Source organism: Aquarana catesbeiana, linkage group LG05 (genome assembly GCF_042186555.1).
Source record: "Aquarana catesbeiana isolate 2022-GZ linkage group LG05, ASM4218655v1, whole genome shotgun sequence".
Taxonomy (NCBI): Eukaryota; Metazoa; Chordata; class Amphibia; order Anura; family Ranidae; genus Aquarana; species Aquarana catesbeiana.
This window is the reverse complement of record NC_133328.1, coordinates 478,636,407-478,663,395: the sequence shown is the minus strand read 5'-3', so window position 1 is coordinate 478,663,395 and position 26,989 is coordinate 478,636,407. Positions and strand designations below refer to the sequence as shown.

Below are 26,989 nucleotides of genomic sequence, written 5' to 3'. Positions count from 1 at the left end.
AGAAAAGTTTTTAGTGCTCTGTTTTTTTTTTTCGGAATTGCTATTTCTGGAACCAGTCCAGGTTCTGCCTGTTGGCTGTATGTTCTTTTAAGGAGCACTATTAATTTGTGCAGATTTACATATGTTTTTAGGTTGAAATAAGATTCTGCATATAGCAAAAATGGATGCATGCGGTAAAGATCTCGCACCTCTCAAAGAAAGTCTTTCTAGCTTGGACAGAATGGACATTTGACCCATTTAATCATTGTTGGGGTTGTATGAAAATTCTGTCTCTGAAATAAACTATATGGTAAGGTTTCTGTATTACTATCAACAATGAACTATAACACATGCAAATTCACAAAGATGGTCTTCTGTGCAGTATGCTCTAAAGCCCCCATAGGTGAGCATCACCACATCCCCAACATCCAAGATAAAAGTTAAAAGGGTCTGATCTGGGGAAGATCTACTCAAAAAAAAAAAAAAAAAAAAAAAAAACAAGCAAAGCACCTGATCTTTTTCTTATTACTGACCTGCCATGCCTTTCTGCACTTCAGATGACCCCCTGGGTCCTCCCTGCTTGTTTAAGCCATAATGTGCTGATATACACATTATGTCAAACTTGCCTTTTAGAATGGATCCCTTTGGTGGCACGCTGCCACCGCTGACAGGGATTCCATCTTCACACAGTCTTCTTCCGGGTTCGTGGCTGAGCTGCAATAATGATTACCGGACACGGCACAGAACTCTGAAGGAACGGTACTGGCTGCTGGTTGCTGGAATAGTTCCTAAACGGTGCACATTTAGGAGATATTTTAACTACAGGTAAGCTTTATTATAAACTTACCTGTAGGTAAAAATGGCACAAAGGAGTATACTACCCCTTTAAACTGCAACTAAATCCTCCTATCCTTTACATCCAGGGAAGCTGCCATCTCGGCCTCTGTTTGATCTGTAATTGACATGGTGCTGCATATGTGATCAGTTGACTTAAACAAGCAACTGTGACATATCATTCATGGCATGCCTTGATTGTACAGCGTATATAAAAAGTCTACACACCCCTGTTGATGTCAGGTTTTTATGATGTAAAAAAAAAAATGAGACAAAGATAAATAATTTCAGAACTTTTTGCACCTTTTTAATGTGACCTATAAAACTGTACAACTCGGTTGAACAACAAACTGAAATCTTGTAGGTGGAGGGAAGTAAAAAGAAAAAAACTAAAATAATATGGTTGCATAAGTGGGCACACCCTTAACCACTTACAGACTGGAAGATTTTCCCCCTTTATGACCAAGCCATTTTATGCCATACGGCACTGCGTCGCTTTAACTTACAATTGCGTTGTCATGATACGCTGTACCCTAACAAAATTGACGTCCTTTTTTCCTACAAATAGCGCTTTCTTTTGGTGGTATTTGATCACCTCCTGCGTTTTTTTTGGTTTTTTTGTTTTGTTTTTTGCGCTAGAAACAAAACAAAGAGCAACAATTTTGAAAAAAAAAACAATTTTTTACTTTTTGCTCTAATATCCCAAAAAAATCACAATAAGCGTATATTGGTTTGCGCAAAAGTTATAGCGTCTCTGGCATTTTTAGTATTTTTTTAGTAATAGCGGCAATCTGAAATTTTTTGCGGGAATGCGACATTGCAGCAGACAGATCGGAGAAAGAAAGTTCTGAAATTATTTATCTTTGTCTCATTTTTTACATCACAGAAACCTGACATTTTAACAGGGGTGTGTAGACTTTTTATATCCACTGTAATTGATTTGGAAAACTGTAAAGTGATGGGTTTAGTTCCACCTTAAGCTTAAAGTGTAAGTAACAACCCCCCCCCCCCTTATCGGTTTCAGCCAAGGAAGCTGCCATCTTTGCCTCTGTTTAATCCACAACTGCCATGATGCTGCACATGTGATCAGTTATGACACCAGCCATTGGATGGTTTGACAGTTTGGTTGAGAGCACAACCAATGGGAGTGTTACATTTCCGGCACGTGCCGGAAATGTAACTGTTTTACGGATGGGTTTACTTCCGCTTTAACTTGCTACTTTTTTTTTTTTTTTCCCCACGCACATATAATTTTGTTTTGTGACTACATCTTATCTTCATTTGTGCTTAGTATGTGCCCTATAGATGCTACCTAATAGGTTTGTTGTTTGTTTGTTTATCTTGCTTTTTTGCAATTTCACTTTTATGGAAGACTGGAGAGTATAACTTTAAATCTGGACAGTTTTTACAGGATATTGGAATCAATATAACACATACAGTATGCTGTAAATGTTTGGTGTGTAATGTTTTCTTTTTCAATAAAGATGAGGAAAAAAGACACTCCATATTATACAGGTATACAATACAACAGCATTTTATGCACAATGTTATTTATAATGGTGTAGCTGTTAGAAAATATGCATTTTGTTTCTTTCATTAAAACAAAATGAGGGCTCATGTAGGTGGTTGTTGTCAAGCGCAGCCTTGTTATTTGAGTGCAATACTGCACAAAAGCATGTGTTTGGATGCAAAAGGCAGCAATTGCCATAAAAAGCTGTATGTGACATGTTTTGCCTGCATTTTAAACACAGCTTATTAGTAGAACATGCTTTTTCTACAGAAATGCCATGCAAAACAGGCCAAACACACCCTCTGAACTGGTGATCTACACTGCTCCATTGACATCTATTGATATATGCTAACCTGTGTTTGATGTGCTTTGCAAATGCAAACCCCCATTTACATGAGCCTTATCTGTATCAAAATGGTATTGCATTCCAATATGTAGGAAATCATAAGAGCCTTGTTCACACCATGGTACAGAGACGACAGTTTTTCTGCAGGCGATCTGCAAGGGCACCACCCCCACCCACTTGCTGTCGCTATTTTAAAAGATATGAGCAGACAGATACACTGACAACAAGTCTGCAGGATACTTGCATAATACCTGCAATCTTTTTCTGCTAAAATATGTGCGTTTTAGTGTTTTTTATATATATATATATATATATATATATATATATATATATATATATATATATAATTTTTTTTTTTTTTTTTCAATTGAACTTATCCTTAAATGCTAGTAGTGTTTAGGTGCATTCTGTATTTTCCTGCTCTTCAGTTTCTCTCCTGAATGCGCCTTTTAGTGTGTTTTTTTTTTTTTTTTTTTTTTTTTTTTTCCTCCGCCTGTAAATGCTCCTCATCTGATACTCCCATAAAGCCAACATGTGTATTTTATTTGAGCTCTGTGTACATGAGCCCTTAAACTGAACTTGTACTTTGCTCATATTGGGCAATACAATGCGCTTACTTTATTGCAGGCCCCATCACCTGCCTTCCTTTTGACTTTGCCTCAACCTCAGTCTCCTCTTAGGGTGAAACCCTGTGTAATCTACAAATTGTGATTTGAAGCTCTCGCTCTCAATCTCTATGTAATGGCACTAAATGCTGAGCAGCCAAAAACCAAATATCAGTACTATCAAATGAAAGTAAGATTAAGTATGTTACCAGTTATGTCTTTTCAATTATTTTGGGGATCTGTGGGGGGCATGAGAGACTAGGGAAGGCAGGATAGTTTGGCTTTGGCAGGCACTTGCTTTGCTTGCTTTGAACTAGCTTTGCTCTGCATGGTTAAATAACAGATTCATGCTAGGTGTTGAGAAAGCGGTACATTGGATGTATTGTTAAAGTTAGTAACTACTGTACATTATAACCTGTGGTCTGTATCTATATATCCTTAAACAGCCAAGCAAGAACTAGGTTTAGGAATACTGACACAACAAATTGTTCAAAACCAAAATTTTACAAAGAGGTTGTCCAGGTGAAGTAAATGTAAAGGGGAAAAACTTTTTTTTATAACAATCATTTTATAGTTGCCTGCTCTGTGCAACTGTTAGGCAGCGTAATCCTCCTCTTCTGGGATCTTCTGTCAGCGCTTCTGGCTAAGTTGCCCTTCTGAGTGCCCCCATAGCAAGCCACTTGCTCCCAGCCCTTTTTAAAAGTTCTAAAACCTGGGAAGTGGAGGCAAGCATCTGGGTCATCAGCGGTCGGGTGACCATTGTTATTGGCTGTCACAGTGGTCACATGATCGGAAAGTTCCCGATCGCAAGTATGCATTACCGATCCCTGCCGACTACCATGCTGGAAGCACGCAGGGAGAGGGCTCTCAGCATCGTAAGCTGTAAACACAGGGCCACATATATGCGTACGGCTGGCGCCAAGGGATTAAGGTAAAAAAACTTTTTTTCTTAAGAACCACTTTAAAGTTCAAGTACCTGATCTGTGTATGTAACATACTCAATAAAAATATGTTGGGATCCGAATGCTTCGAAGGGAGCAGCAGGCAGAAATTGAGGCTGGTTAGTAGGTTTGCACTTATTTCTAATCTTGACCACACTATTGATGCTTCTAACCTAAAGTGAGCATGGGAGTTTTATTTATTTTTATTTTTTTCAGCTCTACATGCAAATCAATAGAACCATTCTCCTACTTATAGTTAATTTAAAGACCAGCATTTCTTGATTTTGCTAAATGTAGGATTATTTACGGACTATACTTGAAGCCTCCCATAAAGTAGGATTAATTGTCCCATAGAATGGTTGATATGTCTCTCTTAAAAACACACCTCTTTGATGGCTGTAGTTGCATAATATAGATTAGTGGTGCACATCTGTTGATTGAGATTTCACATTGGATTCCAGAATCTCTAGCCCTGGGAACCAGGTCTTTTAAATTTTACCACAAGAGCAAGTGCTCAACTATGTTTAGTTTATAAACTAAGGATTACCAAATAAATGGTTTTTCTTGACTCCTAACAGCCTTCAGTCAAAGAAAAAAAGAGGGTGGGAAAGGGTTAGAACATCTGTCGATCTGTAAGGATGGTCTTCAAAAAGCAGAACTCAGAGAAACGTCCCAATATTTTTCATTTCTGGAATTGCAGTACAATCGCGCCCAACTGTCCCTGATTTGGAGCAATGTCCCTCTATCCCTCTTTCCTCCTCATTTGTCCCTCATTTTGGTCTGATCTATATAGTTGTATATAAAATGCGACTTTTTATCTTTCAAAAAGTGTTTCCCAGTGCTAAACCCTTCATCCAAATTCTAAATTACTGCATTTGTCAATTTTAAAAGCCAATATAAAGGAATATTGGTGGTAAAAAAAATCGCTTGTGGATTTAATTAACCCTTTTTTAATGTCCCCTTTAAGGGGCGTGGCAGGGGCATGTCCTATGCCCACATACGTTTGCTAGTACTGTAGGTGTCCCTCATTCCCATCTCAAAACGTTGGGAGGTATATTGTATAAATGTACCTAACTGGCAATGGACATACCGTGTGTGCAGCATAGGACTGGTTGAAAATAAAATATTATGAGCATTGCCTGTATTTTTTTGTGACTGTGCATTGGTCAGCTTGCCCTTTTGTAAATCTAGTCTGTCATCTTAATTATTTCACGACATCTGTCATATTCGGTTCTTTGTTTACAAAGATGATCCGACTGATGGAATGCAGCAGTACTAAATATTTGCGTTACAAAATATCACAGTACCAACAGCTGATGGCACTCCCTTTTTTATATGAAAATAAATACTATTTTTGTTTTAGTTCTTGTGGAGCTCTGCCATAGCCGTGCCTTTTAGTACTGGTGAGCTCTAACAGCAGATCACTAGGAAATGCTTGTAGAATAATGATTGAGAAAAAAAATACACAGCAAAAGTGGTTCTGGTAAGAATTGTACTTAAACAAAATGGGGAACAAAATGCAACCTCGTTTTTGTTTTTGTTTTTATGAACGCGTAGGTAAGTGAGTTAAGCTTGTTGAATTTTATTATACAGACTAGACAGATAACCATTGGGAGAAAGATTAAAGGCTGATTTGCATGGAAAAGTGATAGTGCGTTTCAATGAACAATTCACATCATGTGCAGAGAAGTCTATATTGATTATTTAAGTAATGTAAGAATTTTTTTTTCTTTCTTTTTCATCTTGCAGATATTTCCGTAGTTATGTTTTGGAGCTTGAAAAGTAATTAAAATAATTGCATTTGCATTGAGCTTTATCAGATAAGAGCAAAGTAAAATTTGGCACAGTTCACCTCCTTATTTTCACAAAACAGCACAAGGGAGGGCTTAGCACTTTAAGATTCATAATTAACCAGTATTGATCACTGTATTCTACAAATTTACTTGCTAGTTCAGTTTAGGCATACCCATGTCTCTGCACAGACTAAAAAAATCACTGAAGAATGAGAGTCAGAAAGTTTTCTCTGAAAACAGTGGTACTGTTCCAATGGTTACCAAAAAGACAAAACTTTTTTTTTTTTTTTGCATGCTATTTATGAACATAGTATTCAATACGTTTTTATAGCTAAATTTTTTTAAGGGTGTTAAAAAGAAAAAATTGACACTGGTGAACGTTACTGGCAATAAAACTGTTGTAGATGACAGGTAAAATGTAAATAATATAGTGTATAGTCTACAACTATAGAGATTATGTATTTTACACTGTGTAAAAATACCATCATGGGAGACACTTAAGCCGGCCATACACTAGGAGATTTTTGAATAAACATTCATACGAAAATTCTGATGTGCCCCATGGGGTGTGCAGTGGCGTGATTTGTTACTGCCCACAGTCCACAATTTTGTCCATTGATTGACAATTTTGTGTAAAAAATAAATAAAAAAAATGATATATAGTATATGTATGTATGTGTGTGTGTATATATATATATATATATATATATATATATATATCTCTTTTTTGCTCTTGGAAGGCTCTATGGCGCTCCTTGGATTTTGGGCCCCTCTATGCATCTAGGCTATGAAATAGTCTCACACGTGTGGTACCTCCATACTTTGTGGCACTGCTATGCCTCCCAAGTATGCCTTTGCTGTGTGTGTAAAAAAACTTGTGTTAATCACTTCAGCCCCGGAAGGATTTACTTCCTTAATGACCAGGCCATTTTTTGCGATAAAGCACTGCATTACTTTAACTGACACTTGCACGGTCCTGCGACGCTCTACCCAAATAAAATTGATGTCCTTTTTCCCACAAATAGCTCTTTCTTTTGGTGGTATTTGATCATTTATTTTTTGCGCTATAAACAAAGACCGACCATTTTGAAAAGAAGACAATATTTACTTTTGGCTATAACACATATCCAAAAAGTAAATACATTTTTTCATCAATTTAAGTCAATATGTATCCTTCTACATATTTTTCGTGAAAAATCCCAGTCAGCGTATATTGATTTGCGCAAAATTTATAGCGTCTACAAACTACGAGATAGATTTATTGACTTTTTATGAGCGATTTTTAGCAGGATTGTGACATTGCGGCGGACAAATCTGACCCCAAGTGGCACTTTTTGGGGACTGGTGACACCAATACAGTGATCAGTGCTAAAAAGATTGTACTGATTACTGTGTAAATGACACTGGCAGGGAAGGGGTTAACATTAGGGGCGATCAAAGGGTTAAATGTGTTCCCTGTTGGTGCTTTCTTACTGTGTGGGGGAATTGCTGACAGGAACAACACAGAGATCTCTGTTCCTAATCACCAGGAGCAGCAGACGTCCATGTTGTCCCCTGTCGGAACGGGGATCTGCCTTGTTTACATCACCGGTGGACGCCCACACTATCTATTGCATGAAACAATGTACAGGTACAACTGTCCGCACACACACACAGTATATATGCGGTGAGCGGTCTTTAAGTGGTTAAAATGGCATTTGATTATTTTATTGTTGCCAAAACAATACAGCAGAATATATTTTAGGCATATTTTATATATATATATATATAGATCTATCTCTCTCTCTCTCTCTCTCTCTCTCTCTCTCTCTCTCTCTCGCTCTCTGTATGTATGTATATATATATATATATATATATATATATATATATATATATATATATATATATATATATATATATATATAAACTGTGGTGGTTATATACCACTAAAAGAAAGCTCTATCTGTCTAAAAAAAAAAATCAAACCTTTCATTTGGGTACAGTGTTGCATGGCTGAGTAATTGTCACTCAAAATGTGACAGAGCTAAAATCTGAAAATTGTTCTTGGCCGGAAGGAGGTGAAAGTGTCCACTGTACTGTATTGAAGTGGTTAAAATGTGTGTGTTTTGAAATTTAAAGCTGAACTTTAAAGGGGAACCGCAGTCTGCTCACATAATATGTAATAAAAAAATTTAAAAATTCCCATTCCGAAGCTTCCCTCCAATAACTTTGCATATTATTTTATATATACTGCGATTCTGTACTTGCCAGATATGCTGCAGAAATCTCCCTCCACTGAGTCTGGCTGCATCCATTTTAACTGTGGGCAGCTGAAGCTGCTGCCTGTTCACTTCCTGGGTTTACACAGACACACAGAGGCACACCTCCAGCTCTGCAGCCTTTATATGACTCTTCCCCCCTCCCTTCCTAGCAAACTCTCAAGGGAGTGAGAGAGGGAGAGCTGTGCATGATGTCATAAGCCTAGGCTTTTTTCCAGACAAGAAACAGGAAGTAGGCTGTATAAGGTATTTACTGGCAGAAAAAAAAATTACTATCCAAAGTTAAAACAAGAAGGGCAGAGGATTTAATAGATGGAAAGATGAAGTTACGCTTTAAGCAGAAAAAAATTAAACACAATTATACACTGCCTGATGCCTTAAGAATAGTATGCATAGCGCAAAAAAAAAAAAAAAAAAACTGAAGAACTATTTTCTACCTTTTTTTTTTTTTTCTTTTTTATATTGTTTGTAATTAATAAGTCAAAATAACTCAACAACGAGATAGTGTATTTGCCAAAATCTGTTTTTGAATCCTACCAGAAATGTTCATAATGAGTCCTGAAAGTGTTTTGTCTTGCAAAAAACTAAAATTAAGGCAGTACAGACATCGTATTTTTTTCACAATAAATTATTTGATTGATCAAAAGAACATTATAGAAAAATGTTTAAAAATTTAGAAATTGCATTATATTTAACTTCCCTTGCTGTGTCTTTAATTGTTTAAGAAAGTGGTTTATTATATGAAATCTATGTATATGCAGCCATAGCATAATTGTCTATTTTTTACATCTTTTTTTATCCTAAAATTAGATATTCAAAAAAAAAAAAAAAAAAAAAAGGAAGGACTCACAATTCTCCCTATTCTGGAGCAATAGCTTTCCTCTCAACATAAAACAAACTTGAGCATGAAATATTCAGAGTCCTACATTTAGCTGTAAGCTGTGTGTTCTGAGAATTTCTATTTAATGTAAAACTTTTCTCTAATAAAAGAATAATTGAATCCTTTAAACAAGTCATCATTACACTTGATAACATTTTCTTATGCAGATAATCTCTTTAGCTTTAAACATGCAGTTTTTGCTAAAAAATAAAAAAAAATTGTATTAAAACGTGAATCTTGATTTGGAAAGTATTTGTTCCATCTACCTTTTTGGAATTGATGTCATTCTTGAGAATTAGAAATGACCTGTCTTTTTGAGGATTTACTACAGCAATAGCACATAATCAGATATGGTTGTCTTTTTTTTAAATACCGCACAATATGGGTTTGTTGGACCTCTTCATGCTACAAGCAACCTCAACTCCGCCCGCTCAGATCTTTTTGTAATTGTGTGATAATGACTACTTTTGAGTACTTATATGGCTTATCGTTCTTTAAATATTTGGCTGTTGGCATTTGGGAAAGGGGATCACCCTGAAACTTTGTGTTGGTTTCCTTCCTTTGTAAAATACAACTTTAACATGGTATGGGGTAGTGCAGTTTTAATCATTTTCAAAGCAGGGAGTGCTAGTGGGCTCTAACAAATAAACTTTCCAAAATGTACTGTACAGTGTCTTTGCTTAATTTAGTATTTTTCTTTTACAATAATTATCCTAAAAGCTACAGGTTTTAAGATTTGTAGTTAAATTAAATGTAGATGTGAGCTTTTTTTCAATAAATGTTTATTGATTTTTATAAAAAAAGACAGAAGTGTGACAATACAAACAGATCATTAAACGGTTGCACAGTCAACATCGGTACAAAGAGTAGTAGAATGATATCTTGAACATAGATGTATTCCGCTAAACAATGTAATAACAATCAACAATACACATGACAATTGGAGCCCTATCTAACACAGCTCAATCATAATAGTCGTTGGTGCTTAGGTTCATATCTATATGGAGCCAGCTCTCCTAGGACACCCCTCTGGGTACTTACTGTGTCAGAGGGAGTTGGCCCCTCCTTTCATGACTGTCATATATATATTCCAGCATTCTGAGAACGGAGTTTACCCAAAGTTTTCAAACCAAGATTTCCAAGGGGGGCCAATGGAGAAAGGGAGTGTTTCATTTATCTTGAGCAGGACGCCATCATCCGTTCATATGTCCAGTGCAGGTTAGTTAAGTTTACCACTTCTATTGGGGGGGGTAAAGGGTTTTTCCAATTTCTTGTGTTAGTCTTGCTGCTAAAAGTATGTGGGTAGTAGAGTGTCGTAGTTTAGGTGGAATGTTTTCCAACCCATTGAGAGGATTGCTAGTTCTGGGTTTGGAGAGATATTTTGATGGGTGATTTCAGATAATACAGTAAATACATCCGCCCGATATTGTGATAGTTTAGGACAACTCCATAGGATGTGCAATAAGTCACCTTTTTCTCCGCATTGTCTCCAACACCTATTAGATAGTTGGGAGTAGAACTTGGACAATTTTTCTGGCGTTAAGTACCACCTGAGTGTTATTTTAACCGTAAGTTCCCATAGTGCGGAACAACTGGAGACTTTTTGTGTGGTCTTGTACGCTTTGGTCCACTGATGTGATGTGAAAGATTTACTGAGGTTGCTCTCACATTGTGTATAGGGTTTGGATTTGGTGAAAGTACCTTTCCGTTGGAAAATATTGTAGAATAGTGTAATTCTTTTCAGGCTTGGTGAGGGGGATGTCAGGTATGTCCATGCTGATGCTTGGATACTAAGGTGATTGTGTGGGATCTTTATTAGACAATGTTTAATTTGCAGATATTGGTATAGGTCATTTTGAAGGAGGTTAAACACATTCTGAAGCACCGAGAAGGGCTTTATAGAGTTGTTGGAATACAGGTGGTGCAGATACGTTATCCCTCTTCTAGCCCAGAGAGGAAGGGATACCTGGGCTATGAGAGGGTTTAGAGCCTTTACAGGAATTTCTAATGTGGTATTCGTTGGGTAGTGTCTAGTGCCTTTTAATAATCGTAACCAGGTTTTGATTGACTGTCATAGTTTGAGGTAGGAATGAGGGGGTACGTGATCATAATGTTGTGCTAAATAGCCATTCTGTTGCTAATCCTGGAGATCGGTACGAGGATTCCATATATCCCCAAGTTGTTGTTGGTATTGGACGAAACCATTCCCTTAGTTTGAAGCAGAAAAGTAGTCATGGAAGTCAATATACCCTACACCTCCATTGAATCTATTTTTAATTAGGGTGGAGTGGGAACATCTGGATTTTTTTTCCCTGCCAAACGTATTTTGATAATAGGGTTTGTAGAGATTTAAAGTAACTTGCTGGGATCGAGATTGGTAATGTTCTAAGGAAATACAGGATTTGTGGGAGTTGAATCATTTTAAATGCAGCTAGTCTACCCATCCAGGAGAATTCCCATTTTGCTGCTTGTTGTTGATCTTGTTTTAGTTTGGTACAAAGGGGAGGTAATTGTGTTGGAAAAGTGTTTTGACGGATCTAGTAAGTTGGATGTCTAGATATGAGATGCTGGTTTTTGCCCAAATGTATGGTAGTGATTGTTGCAGGAGGTTTCTCTTTACAGCATCAATTCCTATGTCAAGGATGTATGATTTGGTGTCGTTTGCTTTGTAATATGATACCTCACTGAACCAGGTTAACGATTTCTGTACTTCTTTGAGAGACGATAGGGGATTGGTGAGCATTAGTATTACATCGTCCGCAAATAGGCTTATTTTGTGTTCACGAGAATTAGCAACAATGCCTGATATTTAAGTGTTAATCCTGATGTGCTCGGCTAGGGGTTCCATTACCAAGTTGAAGATTAAGGGGGATAGGGGACAGCCCTGTTTTATACCATTCGTGATTTGGAATGGTGTCGATAAAAAGGTTGGAGAGGTATATACTCTTGCCGAAGGGGTGGAGTATATGGCCTTCGAATCCGAATTTATTCAATACCAGGGCAAGGTAGTTCCAGTTTACTCTGTTAAACGCCTTCTCTGCATCTAAAGATAGAAGCAGAGAAGGCGTTCCAGCTGCAGTCGCGTGGTGGATAACATTAATCTTCTTGTTGCGTCTGACGTTTGCCAGCCTTTAGTGAAACCTGTTTGGTCCAGGTGTATAAGTGAAGGGAGGATGTCAATTAGTCTATTGGCCAAAATTTTAGCGTAGATTTTGAGGTCAAGGTTTAATAGTGATATGGGGCGGAAGTTTTGAGGGGTTGTGGGATCTTTGCCTGGTTTGGTAATGTTATTACTAGTGCAGAGAGCATCTCGTTCAGAAAGGAGGATTTGGATGCAGCTTGGTTGAACAGATTGCATAGGTGTCGAGTTAGGAGTGATTGAAATGATTTAAAGTATTCTCCGGTGAATCCATCTGGGCCTCGGGATTTAGAATTGGGTAATTTTTCAATTGAAAGTTTGATTTCCTCTTCAGTGAAAGGGGTATTTAGATATGCAAGTTGGTCAGATGATAGTGAGGGGAGTTTAATGTGGTTGAGGAAGGATTGGATTTCTTCCTGATTGTGTTTGTGAATCTGTTTTTAGGTTGTAAAGGTCACTGTAGTATGTTCTAAAAACATTGACGATTGCTTGGGGGTTGATTAGTTTGTCCTTAGAATGGGGGTGGTATAAGTGGTATAAGTACCGTATTTATCGGCGTATAACACGCACTTTTTCCCCCTTAAAATCAGGGGAAAATCGTGGGTGCATGTTATACGCCGATCCCCGCTAATTGTGATCTATCGGCGGCGATTGCCGCCGACATTCACATAGCGTGTAGTTTTAAATATGGCGCCGTGGAGTTCAGAGGGACTCGGCAGAGCTGAACGAGCGCCGCCAAAATCACAGTGACTGGGCGGAGCCGAGATGCACATAGTCGAGTGTTCTCGGCTCTTTCCGGCGCCGCTCACAGTTACGCCCAGTCCCGCCATTGGACCTGTGTTATGTCCATCATAGGGCGGGACTGGGCGGGACTGTGAGCAGCGCCGGAAAGAGCCGAGTACGCTCGACTATGTGTATCTCGGCGGCGTTCGTTCAGCTCCACCGCGTCCCTCCGAACTCCACGGTGCCATATTTAAAACTACATGCTATGTGTATGTCGGCGGCGATCTGTCCAAGCATGGACACTGGGGGCAAGGCTGCACTGACCACTGGGGGCAAGGCTGCACTGACCACTGGGGGCAAGGCTGCACTGACCACTGGGGGCAAGGCTGCACTGACCACTGGGGCAAAGCTGACAAGGCTGCACTGGGGCAAAGCTGCACTGACAAGACTGCAATGGACACTGGGGCAAGGCTGCAATGACACTAACAAGGCTGCAGATGGACACGATAAGGCTGCATTGATGGGCATTTTAATGTAAGTTTTTTTTCCTTAAACTTTCCTCCTAAAAGTTTTTTTCCTTAAAATTCTCTCCTAAACTTGGGGTGCGTGTTATACGCCGGCGTGTGTTATACGCCGATAAATACGGTATTTGATTTTGGATTTTATGCGTTGGCCTTTGATACGGCTGCCATTGCCCTACCTGCTTTATTGCTCGTTGCATAGGATCTGGCTTTTAGTTGTTTTTGCTTAATTTCAAATCCTTCAAGGAGGAAGGATCCAAGGTCTTGACGTAGCTTAAATATTTGTGACTGCAAGGATGGAGAGGGGTACGTTTTTTGTTTTGTAGATCCGCGTCTGTGATAGCTGCTGTCAGCTCCTCAAAGCGCCTCACTTTGTTTTTTTTACATTTTGAGCCCAACTGAATAAAAAATCCTCGAATGTATGATTTATGTGCGTTCCACAGGACTGCTGGGTCAGCCACTGAGCCTGTATTAATGCCAAAGAATTCCTCCAGTTTTTATTGGAGGTGAGATGTGTTGGACGGAATTTGTAGAATTTGGTTGTTTACGCGCCATACGAATGAACTAGGAATTGATGAAGTGTTAGCGATTTGGATAACAGGTGCGTGGTCCGACCATGTGGTGGTGTGGATTTGAGATGAACGTACATTTTGCAGTAATATTTTGTCAGAGAATAAAAGATCAATATGTGAGTAAGTGTTGTGACGAGGGGAAAGTAATGTGTAATCCCTCTCCTCTGCGTGACAACACCTCCAAACATCATACAAATCATTGCCTATAAGAAAAGAGTTCAATGGGGAGGAGAATCTTTTGGGCCCTGATGAAGAATCCAAGTCCTGGTCTGGAACTAAATTAAAATCTCCGCAGATGAGCAGGTGACCTTTTATTTTCTTTATCGTCGCTCTAAGAAAAGGCATCTTGCGGTGGTTGGGGGCGTATAGAGTTGCTATCGTATATTGGGTGTTGTTTATAGTGCAATTTTAAATAATATACCTTCCTTCTGGTCAAGGGTGCAATTTGGTAGTTGGAAGGATAGGGTGTCCTGGATGACTTTAAGCACTCCTCACTGTTTTTTTACGTAACAAAATTTGAATATATGTGGGAACACCTTGTGTTGACAGAATGGGGTAGCTTCTTTTGCCAAGTGCGTTCCTTGAATTCAGATGATGTCACTATTGTGCGGTAGCCCACAAAGAGGCCCGTTTAGCAGGGTGATTTAGGCCTTTCGCATTGATTGTTAAGATGTTGATGGCCATTATGGAAGTGTGGGGGTCAGTTTGGTGGGTGTAATAGACTTACTTTGAGATTATTCGTGACTTCCTGCGGTAGATGTCCTGGTCCAGGGTCTTGGAGATTCTTGGTAGCAGTAGTTATGGCACCGAGATCCCTCAGCTGCTGGTCCTTGTTGTTGGGATAAACAGTTGTATGCTCTTGTATATAAGCTCAGTTCCCTGAGTATATAGTTGGTTGACTATGGATGTGGTAACAGTATTACCAAAAAAGTTCGCAAGTGTCCGATCCAAAGACACTAACAGGCGTTTCTAAACGACAAAGAAAATAAAAAAGAGAAAACGTGCTGTAGTTCATATATTAGACAAGTAGTAGGTCAAACTTGAACTCAAAGGTTATTTAGTACTAACCAAGTGTGGGGTGCAGTTCAACAACATGTGGAATATATCTGTAAACCTGACCAGGGATGATGGTCGAGGCTAATAAGTGGTTCAGCAGGAGGTTCATTTAATTTTGGAATTTCTAAATTCCCTGCCGTGGCAGGCCCTGGGTCTGAGGACTAGAGGAAGACGAGAAGTCGTTTCTAGTCAATTCAGGTATTATATCCAACGATTGTAGGAGTCTAATTCCTTCCATGAGCGCAGAAACTGTGTGTGTAGTTCCTTCCCGGGTGATCACTATGGTAGCTGGGTGGCTCCATTTGTACAGAATTTTGTGGTTGTTCAGTGCTTTAGTTGTTATTTTCATTTGCCTTCTCATGTTTAAAGTGTATTTAGAGAGATCTGCATATAATTGCACACCGGTATAAGGTGCTGGGAGCATTTGGGATGATCTGGCTTTTGTCAGGAGTTGCTGTTTAGTGGGGAAGAAATGGATCCTCATTAGAATATCTCTAGGCACAGAGACATCCAGGTGTTTTGGCTTGGGGATACAATGAATGCGATAGTGCATTCAATCGGTGTTATGTCAGGTAGCAATTTGGCGATCATGTCACTGGCATATTTATGCAAGTCAGATGGGGGTATTGAATTGGGCACCCCCCTAAGTTTAACATTGTTTCTCCTCGAGGTCTGCAAGCTTTTCTTTTATCCACTCGTTATCATCTGATTGATCTTTGTATGTATCAGATCATTTACAGTGGTGGTACATTCGTCCATTTTATTTTCAATGTGCAGCACTCTGTCCCCTGTTCCTTGAATTTCAGATGAAAACTTGTGGATGAGGGTGGAGAAGTTACTCATAAGGGAAGATTGTAAAAGACAGTAACATGTCCTTCATGGTAGTGTCCAGAACAGGCTGTCCCGATGTGGGGAAGGCTGCAATGGAGGATTGTAGGTGGAGGCCTATTTTGTTTGTGCGGTCATGGGTACTCACTGTACCTGAGGCCGTTGCTGAGGGATCCATCCTCATCCTCGCCTTGGCTGGACTGTCCGGAGTCGGGGTGATTGAGGAGGCACTCCTGATGAGTGAGGATGTCGGATCCGCACCCCAATCTCCTGCATCCTCGTCTGGCAGATCTGTGTAGGAGGACGACTGCCTTTTTGCGCAGTCGGCGCCATCTTGCCCCTTCTCCCCGTCCAGTGACTGGCATTGTGAAGAAATCCGTCAGCTTTTTAGGGCACCTAACTTCCTTCCTCGTGCGGGATGTCATCAGAGCAGGCTCTGGAGGGAAGCAAGGCTCTGTGTGGACTCCGGTGAGGCGGCGTCCCGCTGTAATGTCGTTTTAATCCCCGGTCAGCTTGCAGAGCTGTTATCTTAAGCGGCCATTTCGTTTGTGCGTAAGCCATGCCCCCCTAGATGTGAGCTTTTCAGGTACCTCTTGTACAAGATAAATCAGCAATTTTTACAATGCAAAATGAGTTGGGTTAAAAAATCCGGTAATATAAATTTGGTATGTACCGTAATTTATTTTTTATTTGCTTTTTGTGTTTTAAGAGTTTAATATCTTTTTATCTATTTTACCTACTATTTGTGCGTTTGCTTTTAAAGATTAGTGGAGATTCTGTACTGTGACTAGTTAGGCACTGGACATGCACAGACATGGCCATGCTTTTTTTTTTCTCAATACAAGTCCAATGTGCATACTTGGTGAATATAACGGTAAGGGTTAAGGGTATAATAGTTTGTGCTCAAACTCCCAAAAATATGTCCCTTAAATTCTGGTTAAACTTTTTGCAGGTTTAGTTTGCCTTTCTCTGGAAAAGCTTTTCAGCATTCTCATGAATTCTGTATGTAGTTTTTGTACTGAGCATGCTCCCTGCAGTCCTCTTTCGTAGCATTAATAATCTGCCTGGATGAGTTCATTGCTGGGGTTATATAGGTAGTCAGGAGATGGTCCCTTGACAGTTGTGCTCCTGAACAGATCAGAGAATAGATCTTCAAACAATGTTCACATGTGTGGAATTTATCTTATGTGCAAGCTGTATGCAGGCTAATGACATCATGAACAGTGCATTGATTATATACATATATGGCACTGGCATCTGACAAAAAACGGAATGCTCTCTCTCTCTCTCTCTATATCTATCTATCTATCTATCTATCTATCTATCTATCTATCTATCCACACGCAGTATCTCACAACAGTGAGTACACCCCTCGCATTTTGTAAATATTTTATTATATCTTTTTTTGTGACAACCCTGAAGAAATGACACCTTGCTACAATGTAAAGTAGTGAGTGTACAGCTTATATAACAGTGTAAATATGCTGTCCCCTCGAAATAACTCAACACACAGCCATTAATGTCTAAACTGCTGGCAACAAAAGTGAGTACACCCATAAGTGAAAATGTCCAAATTGGGCCCAATTAGCCATTTTCCCTCTCCCCTGGTATCATGCGACTCATTAGTGTTACAAGATCTCAGGTGGGAATGGGGAGCAAGTGTGTTAAATTTGGTGTTATCGCTTTCACTCTCTCCCATTCTGGTCACTGGAGGTTGAACATGGCACCTCATGGCAAAGACCTCTCTGAGGATCTAAAAGAAGAATTGTTGCTCTACATAAAGATGGCCTAGGCTATAAGAAGATTGCCAAGACCCTGAAACTGAGCTGCAGCATGGTGGCCAAGACCATACAGCAGTTTAACAGGACAGGTTCCACGCAGAACAGGCCTTGCCATGGTTGACCAAAGAGGTTGAGTGCCACTTGCTCAGCGTCCTATCCAGAGGTTGTCTTTGGGAAATGGACATATGAGTCCTGCCAGCATTGCTGTAGAGGTTGAAGAGGTGGGGGGGTCAGCCTGTCAGTGCTCAGATCATAGGCCACACACTGCATCAAATTGGTCTGCATGGCTGTCTTCCCAGAAGGAAGCCTCTTCTAAAGGTGATGCACAAGAAAGCCTGCAAACAGTTTGCTCAAGACAAGCAGACAAAGGACATGGATTACTGGAACCACGTCCTGTGGTCTGATGAGAAAAAGATAAACTTATTTGGTTCAGATTGTGTCAAGCGTGTGTGGCGGCAATCAGGTGAGGAGAACAAAGACAAGCTTGTCTTGCCTACAGTCAAGAATGGTGGTGGGAGTGTCATGGTCTGGGGCTGCATTAGTGCTGCCGGTGTCTTGCCGAATAAGTTCCCTCGGCGGATAAGTTCCCCCCCCTGTACTGCGCAGGCGCAGCGCCTGTGCAGTACGAACTACTAACACCCGCCGGAGATAGCCGAAGCTCAAGATCGACAATCAGCTGTACACGGCGCCTGCGCTCTGGGTCCAGGTTCCTTCCCTACCATCCAAGTGGACCTAGAGGGGGAATCTAAAAGAGCCGAGCGAAGCGAGGCCGTGCCCGAAGCATGTCGAGCGAAGCGAGCCCGCAAGGGGCCCTCTTACAGGCGCCGTGTACAGCTGATTTGGACCTATTCCCCTTCGGCTATTTCCGCCGGATCCTACTGTCCTTATCCGCCGAGCGGAACTTTCTCGGCAGAACACCGGCACTGGGGAGCTACAGTTCATTGAGGGAACCATGAATGCCAACATGTACTGTGACATACTGAAGCGGAGCACGATCCCCTCCCGTCGGAGACTGGGCAGCAGAGCAGTATTCCAACATAATGACCCCAAACACACCTCCAAGACCACCACTGCCTTGATAAAGAAGCTGAGGGTAAATGTGATTGACTGGCCAAGCATGTCTCCAGACCTAAACCCCATTGATCATCTGTGGGGCATCCTCAAATGGAAGGTGGAGGAGTGCAAGGTCTCTAACATCCACCAGCTCTGTGATGTCTTCATGGAGGAGTGGAAGAGGACTCCAGTGGCAGCCTGTGAAGCTTTGGTGAACGCCATGACCAAGAGGGTTAAGGCAGTGCTAGAAAATAATGGTGGCCACACAAAATATTGACACTTTGGGGCCAATTTGGACATTTTCACTTCAGTTATTTTGAGTGGACAGCAAATTTACACTGTTATACAAGCTGTGCAATCACTTTACATTGTAGCAAAGTGTCATTTCTTCAGTTTTGTCACATGAAAAGATATAATAAAATATTTACAAAAATGTGAGGGGTGTACTCTCTTTTGGGAGATAATGTATATGCAGCATATGGAAGCACATGGGGTCTACAGGGAAACGTCCAACCAGTCTCTCTGATCTTGTTCCACTGCCTACCTGTAGTGACTTGGTCACCTGCGCCTCTCATTAGCATCAGCTGTCAGGATTAGGGAGTATGTAAGGTCAGTGGACAACTTTGAACAAAGTTGTCCACTGCTATGTGTTGCAAAATGCCTTCTCAAAGATCCACATAGGGTGGTCCCACTGCTATGGGTTACATTGGCCCGCAACCATACTGGTTCTGAATGGCGTTGTCTTCATTGGAAGCTTATTTAGCTTCATTGGATGACACTAATGTTAGCCACTGTTTTAAGTCCTTCCTATATAATGAGTGAAAACTCCTTGAATAATCTGAGCCCCTCCAGACAATGTAGTGGAGATTTTACCCTTTGAGATGGGATTTATTGCTTGGTGGTCTGGAGGAGACCACATATGCTCCAGTAAATCATGTTAATATACTACCAAATGGATAGATTGGTGTTCCCCAGTATGAACATCCAAAAAATTACCTCTTTTTCAAAGTAGACAACACATGGTGATCCTCATAATTTATTTATTTGTTTGTCATGATTTTTTGGAAATAAAAAAACTTGCTGATATTGTGGGGGTAAATCATAGAGCTTGGAAATGCTGCACTAGATACAGCTCATGATAAATGTAGAGGTCATACACAGGGAGGAGAGGGAGAAGGGGTAATGTGCACATCACACGCAGTTGGAGGATAAAGATGAGGGAGTTAATATGCAGGATAAGGGAAATGAAGGCTTTAAAGTATAACTACAGGCTATAAAGGCTGTATACAGTAGAATGTAGGGATTGGAACACCTGACCGTTTCTTTTTTTTAATTAATTTTTTTTATTGGTGTCTGTGCCCCCATTGGAGAGAGTCGCCTTCTTTACTTTTCCAAAATTTTGGGTTGTCCCAAAAATAATAGAGGGGAAGTCTTCCAATGGGGACAAAAGATCTGGTGACCCTGGTGACAACCAGAGATTCCCTCGTGTTGGAGGAATTTCCCCTCACTACTTCTTTTGGACATGGGGCAGGAAGTTAAGGAAATCTCCCCAATAGGGCACAGATTTGGGGGGGGGGGGGACCTGGCAGGGGTTATAACGGTCCCTTACTGTATCCAAAAGGGAAAAAAAAATGTATTTAGTTCTGGTCTAATACAAGGGTCACCTAGAGAAGACATGGAGATGAGATGTACAGAAGAGGGGGTTGACAGGGTTAAGCAAAAAATAATCCCACAATTAAAACTCCTCACAATGAATCTGCAGCAGATCTATTCATTCATAAATGTTCACCCCCCCCCCCCCTTTCCTTAGTTTTGAGAGAATGGGGAGTGCTTTCAAATGTAAACACCTGAGTATTTACAATTACTGGTGACAGGTCATCATATTGATCACAAAGTACAGAGTTACTCCAATTGGCTCTGTACATTGTGTATGTGACCTGAGCCATCCAAACTTGTGGCAAGTGGACAATCCACAACTTGTGGCAGGTGACGTGGCAAGTGGACAATCCGCAACGTGTAACTAACTAACTACAAGTACACTGCTGCTCTCTCAGCTGCTGCTACTCACTCTGGTCTCACAAAATGGCTGAAATAGTTAAATAATACTGTTTTTTGAGCTTGGGGAGGGTCTTATGATGTTATCTTAACGAAACGCTTCTAGACGCAAACACGCTTAAACGCGGCATGCAAACGCGGCTAAATGGGCGTTTTAAACGCCAGTTTCAAGGTGTCAAAAAATCGTTCAGAGGACTTTGCCTCAGCGTCCCGTGTACATGGAGCTTAAGGGGTGCTGCTGCACACAGAAGGTTTTTTATCTTAATGCATGGATAAAAAACCTGCCTTTAGAACCACTTTGAGTTTCCTGAATCCTTGCATCTTGAACAATGCTGAGCATCATATCAAAAGACCTTGACTAAATACAATTTACCAATGGTCTATGGCTGGTATGTCTGATAACAATGTATCTGTTGTATAAAAACTCAACACCCCCGTTTTAATGAGGTACATAGGGACACAGCATGCCTTCTGAGGAAGCAATGCATGGAAGAAATATTATGTTCATTCTCTATCAATTCATTGCTCCATTTTGTGTATTGTAAGTGTTGGTTACCTGACTGTGAAAAATGGTCATCCAGGAATATTGATTTAATAATAAAAGTGACGTTAAAGCAGAATAATACTGCATATGGCACCACAAACCAAAAATGCTTATTGCTTCATTTTTAATATTCAAAGCAAACTCGCCCATTCAGCTGTCTCCATGCTTTATTTTGCTGAGAATTCACCTTGAACACACGCCTATCAATTCTGGCCATGGCCATCTTCAGTAAGAGACGATGATTCATGTAGCATTTACTTCCTGGAATCCATCTGCCCTTAGCTCAGCATTGCAGGCAGGAGGGTGTGCTTAGCTGAGCAAACCTCTCCTCCCCTCCAGGAAGTAACTGAAGAAATGTAAAAAAAAAAAAAAAAAAAAGGTTGAAACAAGTAAATATACATTCCCATCTGTTTACTAATGCTAACAGCATAAAAATAGTCAATGTTGACAGAGTGTGAAGTTCAGTTTTTTAAAGGATTGGAGAATATTGAAACACTTTAGCCACCCTACACCATGCCCCTCAGCCTTTTGACTTGGTGAATTGGGCTCCAGGGACACCTGTAGAAGCTTCACAAACACTACTGGAAATGGCAGCTAGAGCTGTCCATTTACCATTAAAAGGATGCACCCATGCTGAGAGTCACTCTGAAGGCCAGCGACAGGGCCAGGACCAGACTTATGCTACATTGTATCAGACTGGGTAGCAACCAAAGACCAAAACATTCGGGTCTTTCACTTTTATTACCATTTAATTTACCATTGCTTATTTTCATAGTATCTTGTTCTGTAAATATTTTTTTGCAGCACTTTTGTCTTTTCATTAAACAATATTCATTAAACAATTTATTTCTAATGCTTTAAATCTGAATTTAAGAATTCTTACATTTTTATGGAAAGCTTAACTTATTTTAAACAGTTTTTCTCTGTGTGGAGTGGCACTAGTTGTTAGACGTTTCCTAACTGTCAGTATAGCTCTGAGTTACTGTGAATGGTGTATGTTTCCATTTAAACACTTGCTGGCTATTGTTTGTGTGTATGAAGATTTAACTGCAGAGTTAACCAACCCCCAGAGATCACTCTGTCTGTTGGTGCTCAGATTGTTATCCCATGAGCTTGAAAATTTTTACGCATTGTGAGGCCTATCCTGGAGTCTGGTTCAGAACAGACAGTTCTCGAATTGTTTGGGTACTCTTCTGTGGGTCAGTGTTTTGACCTAACTTTTGCTGGGTGTTGCAGAACCTTCACCTTTTGGAAAGGTTAGGGATCTCTCCCTGCAACAAGTGACTTGTTCCCTATGCTGGACAACAATAAAAGTGCTGTCAGTGCTTGATGATCTTGGTGATCTCCATGGAGGGTGAGTGTTCAGCACCTCATTTCCCCCCTCCCTTTCCTGCTTGCCGGGAACTATTCATTACTGGAGTGTCAGCAGCCAGGGCTTGATGGGATCTTGCTGCAACCTATCATAGATATTTTAAATCTGGAGGCTTTTTTGGTTCCTGGTCACCAGGGAATAGCTCTTTCTAGTCGAGCTAAAGTCTGCTAAAGTCTGCTCAGAGCCCTTTGTTTATTCTATGCTGTGTCAGTCAAAAATTCCTATTGGTAGCACAATGTCCCTACCTATAGGTTAGGATTCTTGCATACAGTGGGCAATTGGCTAGTCAGGATTTAATTGAGGTCTATAATACTTCAAGAACACCCTCTGATATTTGGTTGAAAAGGTTTTCTCTTCCTTATCGTGGTGTTTCTTAACTCCAGTCTGGATTACAATATACCCTCATTATTCCAACTTTTTGTGTGGGTTTGCCTGTAGAAGGATTCAGATTTAGCACCTTTCAGTTTCCACAAACCTTGGGGCTCTTTTCCTTCCAATATTGGTTGCCTGGCTGTATATATTGTCATCCAAGAATGTTAATCTCATTAGAAAAGCGACATAAGAGGTGTGGAGAGTTAAGTATTGTCAGACGCTTTAGCCACTGGATCCCACACCCTTTTTGATTGGGTGAAGTGGGCTCAGCAACACCTCTAGCGGATTCAAATAAAAGCTGCTGGAAACGGCAGCAGCTTTCATTTTGCCATTGAAACAACGCATCCATGTGAAATATGACTGAAGACCAGTAACCCTGCCAGGACCAGGCTTATGCTACATTGTATTAGACTCTGTAGGGACCACAGACCAAGCAAAGGATTAAGGTTATTCACTTTTATTCCCATTCTTTTTATTGTTGCTTATTTTTTTACAGTATCTTTTTCTGTAAATATTTATGCACCACTTTTTTGTCTTTTTCATTAAACACCATTTCAAAATTCTTAAGATTTATTTTTAATGCTTTAAATCAGAATTCTAACCTCCTTTTTAATTCTAGAAACCTTGGGGGGCCCTAGTCACTGGAAGATGGCTTTCTAGCTGAGCTACAGTCTTCTGAGGAAGTCTTCTTAGATCCCTTCCTTTATTTTATGCTCATTCAAAATGTCCTATTAGTACTACTAGGTTATATGATCCTTGGAGACATGCATAGTGCGTAATTGGCTGGATTGAGATTTGGTCTAGAACTCCTCAGGAACTACCTTGGCTATTTGGTTGGAAGAACTCCTTTTTTTTTTTTTTCCTTCCTTTTATCTTGGTGTTCGCTAACTCCCAGTCTGGATTACAATATACCCTATTTTTTCCTGCTCTTTGTGTGCATTCGGCTTTAAGAGGATTCAGGTTTAGCACCCCTTAGTATCCACATGTCTTGTGGCTCATTTCCTTCCAGCGATCAGAATTGTTATGCTACAAGGAATCCAATAACCATCGCTTTGTTTTGCAAGATTGGCTTTCTGATCAGGTAACTTCTTCTTATCTTGCTCCTTCCTTACCCTGAATTTAAGGGTTAGGAATACTAGGCTTGAGCCTTCTGTGTTTTTTCTTTTTCTTTTGGTGTAGCCATCTCTGTCAGAGCTTCTTACCCTTGACGTTAAGGGTTAGAAATGCTAAACTTAAGCCTCCTGCTATTGACCTGCTGGTCTTAATTTGGACATAATATGCCTATTAAACTTCTCTTTAGGGATCTTTTTTCGCAGTACAATCTGTTTTCTTTCATTTGGGTGGTGTGGCTTTCTTTCATCTGTTATAGGTAGTGTTAGTTGGTCCTCTATTACTGGTTAAGGCTCATCACTCTTCAAGTGACAGCTTTTCTTTAGTGAATGTCACCTGTCCTAATCTGGAGCATCAGTTTAATCCCTAGAGCCCTCCCCTTGGTCATGGCATTGCCCCTATTTTGCTTGGCCTGTTATTCAAATTGCACTTATTAAGGCATATGATCTCCACATATATCGGACTTCTCAGTGGCTGTTTTACACACCTCAGTGGCTGCATTACACCCCTCAGTTGGACTGCTTTTGGGTGTCCCAACTCTTTCAGAATTATTGAATGACTGTGCACCTCAATAGACAATAAAGAAAATGCAAATTTCTCTTTTTCTTTGAGTCTGTGTCATTATCTCTATTTTCTGTTTGCTCACAAAGCTGGAAGCATGACGATTGGAGGTGGGGTTATATGGGGACTGGTTTAATTTTGTTTGTGTTTATCAGTGTCTAAACCTCATGACTGTTTGAGAATTGCTGGATTCCTATGTTTCTGAATGGACTTGAAGAAAAAATATTTTTTAGTACAGAATTTTTTTTTACCTGACTTCATGTCTAATTCTTTCAAGCAAAATGAATGAAGTTAGGGCTTTGCTTATATCAGGCAGGGGGTCCCTCAAGAGAAATCAGCTGACAAAGGCAGAGGAAAGTCAGTGAAGCCACAGATGTTGCAACCAGTGTTCATTTTTTGATGCTGCACGAAGTGACCCCTATGTAGAGAATTTGTCTATTAAAGGAATTTCTAGAAAGGCTGGAAACTCCTGTGTGTTGATTGGAAACTATGTATACTGAGACCCTGTAATTTTACTCTGCTAAAGATCTTAAGATATATCTGTTTTTTATTTTTTCTATTTGGCTCAAAACAACCTTTACAGCATGTTCCTCTCAGATTCTTGTAAGAGGAAAAATTAGGAAGTAGTCTGACTGTGCAAACATTGTTCTTTCAGCTAGTTTGCTTATTTGCTGTGTAGTGATTGTACAGTCCATACATCTGTTCTGAACTGTGAGGCTGGACCTTGTTTTTCAATCATCTCTAATCTGACAAAAATGACTAACCTTTTCTGACCTGGGGTTGTCTGTCTTAACTGTCAAAACCATACCGTAGGTATACCGTATGCTTAACAGTTATTTAATTTATTTGACAAAATGCAAAACAATGGTACCAACAGGCATCTGATTGATATACATATATACAAACTAGTTCAAATTAATATTTCCCTAAAGGGGCAGCAAATATAAAGCAAGTTCCTAAAGCAATCCAGTTTATAAATGCTAGATTGATCATTTTCCCGAACCTGTATACAGAACACCTGATCATTAAGAGACAAGAGCAGAGCTGACAACACAAAATCCAGGACGTGTAGAGTTTCTGCAGTGGAAAAAGTACACATTTTTATTGGATAGAGCTGATTACACGTCTGGAAGCTGTGGATTCAGAATGCGCCTGGAATTTTTCTTCATCCCTAAAACCTTTTTTAATAGCAATCAGATGGCATTGGAGCTGAAATGTCTGTTTTACTTTGACTGTGTTTAGGTAGCGCAGTGGTTAATTTTCTATTTTATTTCTTCTGTTGAGATCTGAGCATTGTGGAGTACAGTCAAAGTGACCAGTGAAAGATTGCCACATTTACCTGTCTTAGCTACATCTGGTGTTTGTGAACTGAGCCAATTGACCTTCACAGCTTCCTGGAAAATTGGAAGTGACTGCAGCTCTGTGTGTGAGCAAGTTTGCTCTTGAGAAGCAAAACAAAGGAAGCAAAATGAGTGGCTATTACAAGCAGATTATGGACCCTTGGTGCTGATTATCGTAACTGTTTCATATACTTCTATATATTGTGCTTTTTGATGCAGCATATAATTCAGCCTCTAAAGTTACCTAAATATAGTTCTCACATGCTTTGTTATACTTGTTTTTTAAAGGAATCGCTAACTCTCTGTCATTAGGATCCATGTGATAAAATATAATATTTTTAATTGTTTACTTAATATGGAAATGCTCCATAATTGCAAATTTTTGTCTTAATCACAAGTTGAAAGTATCACTTTGACCTGATCTGCAGGTGTCCTGTGAATTGTTGCTGCTGGTTGTGCTGGAAGGATAGCTGATGTGTAGGCGGCAGTGAGTTATCTGATCCCAGAGGACGTCTAGGCACTGTAGTTGACTGTTGTGTGAAGGATTTGTAAATGCTGTAGGTTATGTGTACTTCAAACTGAAAGCAGAAAAAAATAGCTCTTAACTTGTGTAATCCCTTATTGCTACAGCAGGCTTCATTTTTCTTCCTTTTTTTTTTTTTACTGTACCTTGACTTACTTTTTTCAATGCAGTCTATTCTTTAAGGGAAACCTATATTGAGGGAGCTATGTGGACTACCATTGCTGAACTTCTTCTCAAATTGTATGTTGCCTGGCTGTCTCTGTCTTAAGCATTTTGAATGCTTGACCCTGAAC

The 26,989-nt window shown here is 40.0% G+C and overlaps 1 protein-coding gene across 6 annotated transcripts in view; it reads left to right on the top strand.

Annotated features, from left to right (window-relative positions):
• The window catches only part of ZNF521 (zinc finger protein 521), a 474,304-nt gene that overhangs the window by 75,373 nt on the left and 371,942 nt on the right, over positions 1 to 26,989 (top strand). The window lies entirely within an intron of this gene.